The 8,309-nt window shown below is 33.7% G+C and overlaps 1 long non-coding RNA gene across 1 annotated transcript in view; it reads left to right on the forward strand.

Annotated features, from left to right (window-relative positions):
• Window positions 1-8,063, forward strand: part of LOC104877253 — a 46,185-nt gene extending 38,122 nt beyond the window's left edge. The window contains exon 3 of the long non-coding RNA XR_784547.1: window positions 7,902-8,063. This is a non-coding gene — a long non-coding RNA (uncharacterized LOC104877253). The remainder of the gene's footprint in view (window positions 1-7,901) is intronic.
• Window positions 8,064-8,309: the final 246 nt, after the last annotated feature.

The following is an 8,309-nucleotide window of genomic DNA, read 5'->3' on the forward strand; positions in this document are numbered from 1 at the left end:
CATATATATATATATATATATTTGTTGTTGTTGTATATAGTTGGGGCATTAATATTCAGTACATATATATTTATTATCATCTCTTCCTCTTGAATTGTTACATTTACAAGGATGTAATGGCCTTCTTTGTCTCTCTTAATCAGTTTGGTTTGAAATTTACTTTGTCTGCAAATAAGATAGCTAGCCCTGTTTTTTTCTGGGCTCCTGTTGCATGGAGAACTGTTTTACATCCTTTCACTTTCAGTCTATGAGTTTCTTTTTGAACTAGGTATATTTCTTGTATACAACATATTTTTGGATTTTGCTCCTTAATCCATTCTGCTAGTCTATTTCTCTTGATTGGTAAATTGAAGCCATTGACATTGATTGTTATAACTGACATTTATTGACTTATCATTGTCATTTTATTGTCCTGTTCTTGGCTTTTTAAAATTTTTCCCTCTCTACCTTTAGTTTCTTGCCTTGTCTAATTGATTTGTTCTGTTGGGCCTCATGATATTGTGACCTTCATTGTCATTTTCTAGGATATTGTTTTGAATTGTTTGCAGGACTGGTTTAGTATTCATGAAGCCTCTCAGTGTTTTGTTGTTTTTGTTGTTGTTTTATTTGTTTGTTTTTTGTCATGGAAGTATCTTATTTCCCCATCCATTTTAAAAGAAGATTTTGAAGGAAATATCAGTCTAGGTTGGAGGTTGTTTTCTTTTAGGGCTTTGAATACCTCACTCCAGGCTCTCCTTGATCTGAGGGTTTGTGTTGAAAAGTCTGCTATGATTATGATGGCTCTGCTTTGTATGTAATTTGTTACTTTTCTCCAACTGCTTGCAGTATTTCATTCTGTTGGGTTTCTGGGATCTTGGCTATTATATGTCAAGGTGTAGATTTTTTTTGATCATGGCTAGTTGGAGTCCTATATTCCTCACTTATTTGTATGTCAAATTCTTCTCCTCTGTTTGGGAAGTTTTCTGTCAATTCTGTGAACAGAGTTTTTTAAGTCTTTTGTAGTTTCTCCTGCCACTTTATGGATTTTTATTAGTCTTATCTTATTCTTCATTGCATCATCTACGAGTTGTTGGATTGACTTCTCATGATCCCTGTTTTTAAGAGATGTCTCTTTTCATGGTCACTGACTACAATCCTATCTTCTATATCTGAAATTCTATCTTCACATTTATTCATTCTGCTGAGAATGCTTTCAACAGAGTTTTTAATCTAGATACCTGTTGAATCTGTTTCATGGATTTCATTTCTTTCCTACATTGGGCATTCAGTGTTTCCCTTTGTTTCCTATGCTGACATTCATGGCTTCTATCGTGGTCCTGAGCTTATTTACTTTTTTGTCTGTTTCTGTTCTAGAATCTCTAATCATGTCTTTCATTGTGCTCACTATCCCTGTAATTATTTGGCAAATTATTTCTGCTTTGAATTTTTCTAGAGCCTCATTTATCTGTTTGTTATTTCCTGTGCTATGTGTCCTGATGTTTGATTGTCAAACTTCCCACCTCATTTCATTACAATTTGCTGTTGGTGAATGGGAAGTCTGTATTTGTGCCTTGCTTAAGTGTTTTCTCACTTTTATTTTTGTTGTTGGGCTGTCCTTGGTTTAATTCCTGAGTTAGTCCTTCGATCTTCCTGTTATAGGTGCTTTTTAGGTTTTGAGTCTCTAAGACTCAAAGACACTCTCATTTTCATATCATCAGAAAGGACAACTCATTAAATCAATCACAACCCTTTAGCACAATATACAATCAGCAACACAATTGCATCACACACAGCTTAGAAATTGACCATTTGTAGTTATTATTAATTTATCACCTTTAACCATGTGAATTAAGTCAAAATCGAGGACCAACCCAAAATATGTTTAGAGTTAATAAACTCTTCAATACAGCAATTTTACCCTCAGGAAGGGGACTTCAAAGGAGTTGGGAGGAGAGGAATAGATAGGTAAAAGAATATGAGAAGGTTTCAAGTGAAGCCGGAGGACTCAGTATGATCACACAAACTCTAGGAAACGGTTGAAGACAAGAGGGAAAGACAGAGTGCAACAATGAAGACAAGAATAGAATAATTTAACAGAAATAGGGAAGCTATAAATTGTACTGACTTTCCTTTGAAACTAATGAGCATCAAGTGAAGAAAAAAGAAAGAAGAAAAGAAAAAGAAACAAGAAATATGAATTTGTGCAGGAACAGGAACAAAAAGGGAGATGAAGAATAACTTGGGGGAGCAAGAGCCTGAGTGGGAAAAAGAAGAAAGCAAAAAGGGAGAACATGCAGAATGGGAAAACACAAAATTTTTAAAATTAAAATTAAAAATAAGAGGAAAAGAAAGAAAAAATTTTAAAGAGCCTCTTTCAGGGTATATCTCTGCTGTCTTAATAGACAATGTGGGCAGCAATGTGCAGAACAAAGGCAATTAGTCTCAGCTAGCCAAAGGCAGACCTCTGAGATTCTGGCTGAATTCTCGTTACAAGATCCAAGTTGGGCTTCCTGACCTCCTGCAGGGTTGAACTCTGCAAGGTTCTACTGCAGGTTCCAGCTGCCCTTCCCCTGAAGATAGTCCAAATTCTGCTGGAAGGTGACAATCCCCTCAACTTACCAACTACAGAGGTCTGATGTGCCTTTATTGCAGTTTTCACTCTCATTGTATCTTCTGGAGCTGAATAACATGGCCTTTATAACCACCTGTGTCTCTGCAGTATGGATCCAGGTACTGGAACAGCCAGGAGGTCTGAGAGAGGGTGCGGGGAATGTTGCAGGGGCACTGGCATGTCTGGGCAGTGGGCAGTTCTCACTGGTCTGCTCAGATGAAGGCCAGGGTCATTGGAGGTGGAGGAGGCTGAGCCAAAAGCTACCCACATGGCTTGGCATTGGGCACTCAGTTTATATTTCTTTTAGGACCTATGTAATGCAAATATTTTCTGTATGTATGTGTGTAAAAATATAAATTTACAAAATATGAAGAAGAAATCAGTGAGGATGTTTGTACATATATGTGTGAAAGATACTTCAGATGTATACTGCATGTTTATCAGGAGGAAGATTCAGCATTCCTAAGAGATTCGTCTTCTTGGATTAATAAATCCAAGACAATCTCAGTGAAAATCCCAGTCAGCTGTTTTGTGACTATCAACATACTGATTCAAAAGTTTACATGGACAAGCGAAAGATTCAGAATAGCTAAAATAATATCAAAAAAAGAGAAAAGTTGGAAGATTGAAATTACCCTGAATTTAAGACTTACTATAGCACTATAGTAACCAGGAAACTATGACCATGGTGAATAATATACAAATAGATCAATGCAACAGGACAGAGAGATCAGATAGACCCACACAAATGTTAATTAATCTTTGACAAAGGTAAAAAGCAATTCAATAAAGAAGAAGTGATTTTTTCAACAAATGGCATCTAATGGCTGGATACCACAGGCATAATAAAACAATTCAGATATCAGACCTCTTTTTAAAAGTAAGTAAAACTAGATCATAGATTTAAGTGTAAAATGAAACATGATATGACTTTTCAAAGATAAAAATAGAATAAATCTAGTTGAATTTTGGTTTGAAATGACTTTTTAGGTATAACCCTAAAGCACCACCCAGCAATGAAGTAATTGATAAGCTGAACTTTATTAAAATATAAAATTTCTACTCTTCACAAGTTGCTTTTAGAAAATGAGCAGACAAATGACACTGGAGAAAAGCCACTGCAAAAAAGCGGGGTGTAAAACTTCAAATATACAAAGAACTATATGACTCAGTAATAAGAAAATCTGAAAGATACATAACCAGAAAGATAGACTGATGGAGAATTAGCATATGAAAAGATGCTCAACATCGCATCTTCAGCCAACCACAAATTTAAAAACAACATATTACATACTTATTAGAATAGCTAAAATGTAAAAAATGGGCAACACCCAATGCTAATATAGATGTGGAATAATAAGAACTCGCCTTCAATGATCAGTGCAAAATGACTTTGGAGGACCATCCAGCACTTTTTTATAAATGTAACCATTGTCTTAGTATATGAGAAAATAATCATGTAATCATTGTCTTAGTATATGAAAAAATAATAACCAAAATGAGTTAAAATCATATTCACACAAAAATCTGTATGCAAATGTTTAGTACAACTTTATTCATGGTTATCAAGACATGGAAACATAAAAGATGTCATTCAGTAGGTAAATGGATAAATAATTTGTTATGTCCACACAGTGGAATATTATTCAATGATTAAAAATAAATTAGCTATCAACACACAAAAATACATAAAGAAACTTTAAATGCACATTGCTAAATGAAAGAAGCTAGTCTAAAAAGGTTATATGCTATATGATTTCAACTATACAATTTTTACAAAGAAACAATACTATGATAAGAAGAAAAAAGATCAGTGGTTTTAGAGAGGGAGGGGGAGAAAAATAACAGCAACCATGGAGTACTTCTAGGACAATGAAACTAATCTGTACAATACTGTGATGGTGAATCCATGGCATTCTATCCAGACAACTGTGCAACACAAAATAAGTTCTAACATAACTGTTTCACTTAATAATCATGTATCAACATTTTTATATTTTGTTTTGTTTTGTTTTTTGTACTGGGGATTGAACAGTGGTCCTTGCACTTGTGAGGCAGGCAGCAGAACCACTGAGCTAAATCCCCAGCCCTGTTTTTTTTATCAGTTTTAACAAATATACTATATTAGTGCAAAATAGGAGAAACTGCAATGAGGGGGTATAGTTAAGAAGGAATATATGAAAGATCTCTGAATTTTCTGGGCAAGTGTTTCTCGTAAAACTAAAAATGCTCTAAAAAGTAAACTCAAGTAAATCCACCAATATAGATTAATTTAAATATAGGTACATGTGTATATATATATATATATATATATATATATATATATATATATATATATATATATATATATATATATATATATATATATATATATATATATATATATATATATATATCTGTAACATAAACCTATATCAGAGTTATGATCTAACAGTTACATAGCTCTGTCTATGACAGTGGAATCTGTACTTATGGCAAAATCTCATTGTCCTTCTGGATAGCAGTAACAGGATTAAAGTATGTAAGCCTGAGTATCTAACAACTAATTATTACCTTTATTATAAATGTGATAGGTTGGTTAAGAGGATAAACTAGTTCAAACCCAGTTGCCAATATTTATTAATAATAAATTGTTAGTAAAGTTACTGAAAAGAATACAAAAATCTGGTCCGGGTATTTAGCTCAGCAGAGTAGCCACCTGCCTCAGAAGCACAAGGTTCCAAGTGCAATCCGGGGTACCAAAAAAGAAAAAATAAATACAAAATCTTAGAATTAAGTACTGAATCTTGCCTGCATTGGGTGCTTGGTATCTGTTGATAGATACTTTATTTTTTCAGCTTTAATTGAGTTTATTGGTACATTTCAGGTGTACAGTACAGTTACATTCATTGTTGGGATCTTGTACCTCTACGTGACAAGTCTTGGTTCTCATTTTTTCCCCTTGTCCCTGCTCTCCCTTTACCCCCTCCTCCCCTCCCCATGTACAACCGCTTTATTTCCATCTTTTCATTATCTCACATTTTTTTCTTTTCCCTTTTTACCCTTCCCCTGCCCATCACACCTTCCCTACACCTTTAGCTCCTTTCTTCCCATTTCTCAATGTCAGTAATCTTACTAGGATCTTCTGTATTATTGCAGATTATTCACACCAGAGAAACTATTCGGTATTTACACATGTGTGCCTTATTTATTTCACTTAGGAGTATATCTTCAATGCTGATAGATACTTTACTGAATACAAAATAGAGGAATGGTTGGAAGGAAATCAAGAAAGGAATACTACAAAAGTATTCAAAAATACTTCAATATAAGCCTATTTTCACCATACTATTTGGAGAGATATTTTCCTCCATATCTTCACCCTGAGAACCTTTTTCTTTCTGGATCTATTTATATATAAGTACTGAATGTCAGCTAGATTCTTCTTGTAATAACTTTAAAGCAGAGCTAAAAGAAGACAGATGAGTCTTACAAAGAAAAAGTATGCACCAGGTTCTTCCTGCCAGACCACAACAGCTGTGCTAACAACAAATGAAGATGTGAGTGCTTAAAGAACAATTCTGAATTTGGAAGGCCTTGTTTCAAAGATCTTTGATGAGATAACAGCTCACTGAATTAAATATCAACTAATAACAAAACCTAAGAGGCATAACATAGTACTTATCATCTCTAAACTCCAAAAATGAGATGATCAAAATTGAATTGCTCTAAATTGAAAAGGTTATACAAGTATATCAATCGCCAGAAACATCAATTTTATATATTATGGAAAAAATCCAAGTTTTCCTTTTGAATGTGCAATATATTTATAAGTGGAGAAATTTGAACCATATTCTTTAGGTAGCATAAAAGATAGAATGTCAATCACAGAGAATTCAATTTCCTTTTCCAATAGCATTTCATTCATTCACAAAAACGTGATTCTTGGGTGAATAACTGGCTTGTTTTTGGTGTGACATACGAAAAACTGAACTAATAACAATAACAATGAAACAAGAGATAAGTATTAATTATGTATTTTCTCATTTAATTCCCCATGCTTACTGAAGTAGACACTATTATTTTCTTTTGCCAATAGAAATATGAACTTTAAGAAAGTAAAATCTGAACTTTAAGAAGTTACTCAAAGCTTAAATCCTAAGTGATGAAACAAGATTGGGTACATACATTTTTCATGACCTATGACTTTCCTGGCTGCCTGGATCTTCTATCAAAGTGGGGGTAGACAGACCTCTCTATCCCTTTCTTTTTTCTTATCTATGCTGTGTTTTGTTGCACAAAAGTTCAACTGCTGATATGAAAATACATTTTTTACAACATATGCAAACTAAAATATGAGCGAGCTACTTGTTCCCACTCTATGATAACCTGCCACTTTCCATTCAGGTTAAATACACAAGAGCTACAAATAGTATTAAGGGAAATTTGAAAATGAAGACTAATCAAAGGCAGAGATGTTTAAACTTTAGAGGAAAGATGAGTTTGTCTTTATCATCCCACAACATACAAGGGAGATATTTAAATAATCCACCTTGATTTTTGAAGTCATTTTTATACAATTCGGGTGCCAACTGTCTGTATGTGTTTCATCACATATAGAAATTGATGTGAATGTTAAAAACACTGCAATGGAAGGACATAATATAGAGACAGAAAAACTCATATAGAATGATTTGTGATATGAATCTAATTATCTCAACTAGTGTATCTTTAGGTATATATATTCTATAATATGTTAATAAAGAGAAGATGAGAGGTGATGCAATGCAAAATTTGTCTGAAAAATAGGTATTATGGACCTCCTGTACAGTATTTTAAAATATAAAGCACTGAGAAGTTCCACATTAGTTAAACAAGCTACTCCTCGCTTAAGCCAATTTTATCAAGTGTAATATCGATACTGAACTTCCATAGAACACACTTTGAGAAACATAAATGCAATTGCTGAATAGATGGAGAAGAATAAAATGTAAAAGTGATGGTTGAATTCAGATCATATCATGTGTAAGTGGCTTCCATTTGAAATCTGAATTCAGTAGAGCGAAGCCACTATGCCTTATAGGTTGACTGCTAGAATGTCTCAAAGCTCTTAATGGCTTCACAAAAGAGAAAGTGATTTAAAACTCATATTACAATTCAATGTGATGATTCAAAAACTTAGATTTCTTCTAGCTCAGGCTTCCAAATTTCCTAAAATTCTCAAACTTCTCACCATTAGATGAAAAGAGGGAAGGAGTAAAAGTTCTTATAGGTTTTACATCCCAAGCTTGGGAGTAGTATGCATCAATTCTGTTCATATTTTGTTTTCTAGAACTCACATGGCTACATTTGAAAACAAGAGATTCTGAGTAATGAAATCCAGCTGTGTCCTCCATCAGAAGAAAAAAATCATATGGAAAAAGGTCCTCTGCTACAAAGATTCTGAAGCTGGAATCTAAATTTGCAGTCTGAAAAGTTTGGAAGAAACCTTAGCCCCAGAACCAGATTAAAACTATCCTTCAAATTGTCAAACCAATGTCTCATGTTTATGAGTTCTTATACTTTCACAATGAAACTGAAAATCTTGGCTAATGAGCATCAATCTATTTCTCTTCCTACTTCAAAAATAAATAGATGGTGTCTCACAGATCACTGAATGACGGAGTTATCTCCTGAAGAAGAACAAAGTTTTACTAGCATTTGGAGCTTTTCATCCCTCTAAAACAATGTATTTTAGTCA

The sequence above is a fragment of the Fukomys damarensis genome, unplaced genomic scaffold (assembly GCF_012274545.1).
Source record: "Fukomys damarensis isolate Sample0158 unplaced genomic scaffold, DMR_v1.0_HiC HiC_scaffold_20, whole genome shotgun sequence".
Taxonomy (NCBI): Eukaryota; Metazoa; Chordata; class Mammalia; order Rodentia; family Bathyergidae; genus Fukomys; species Fukomys damarensis.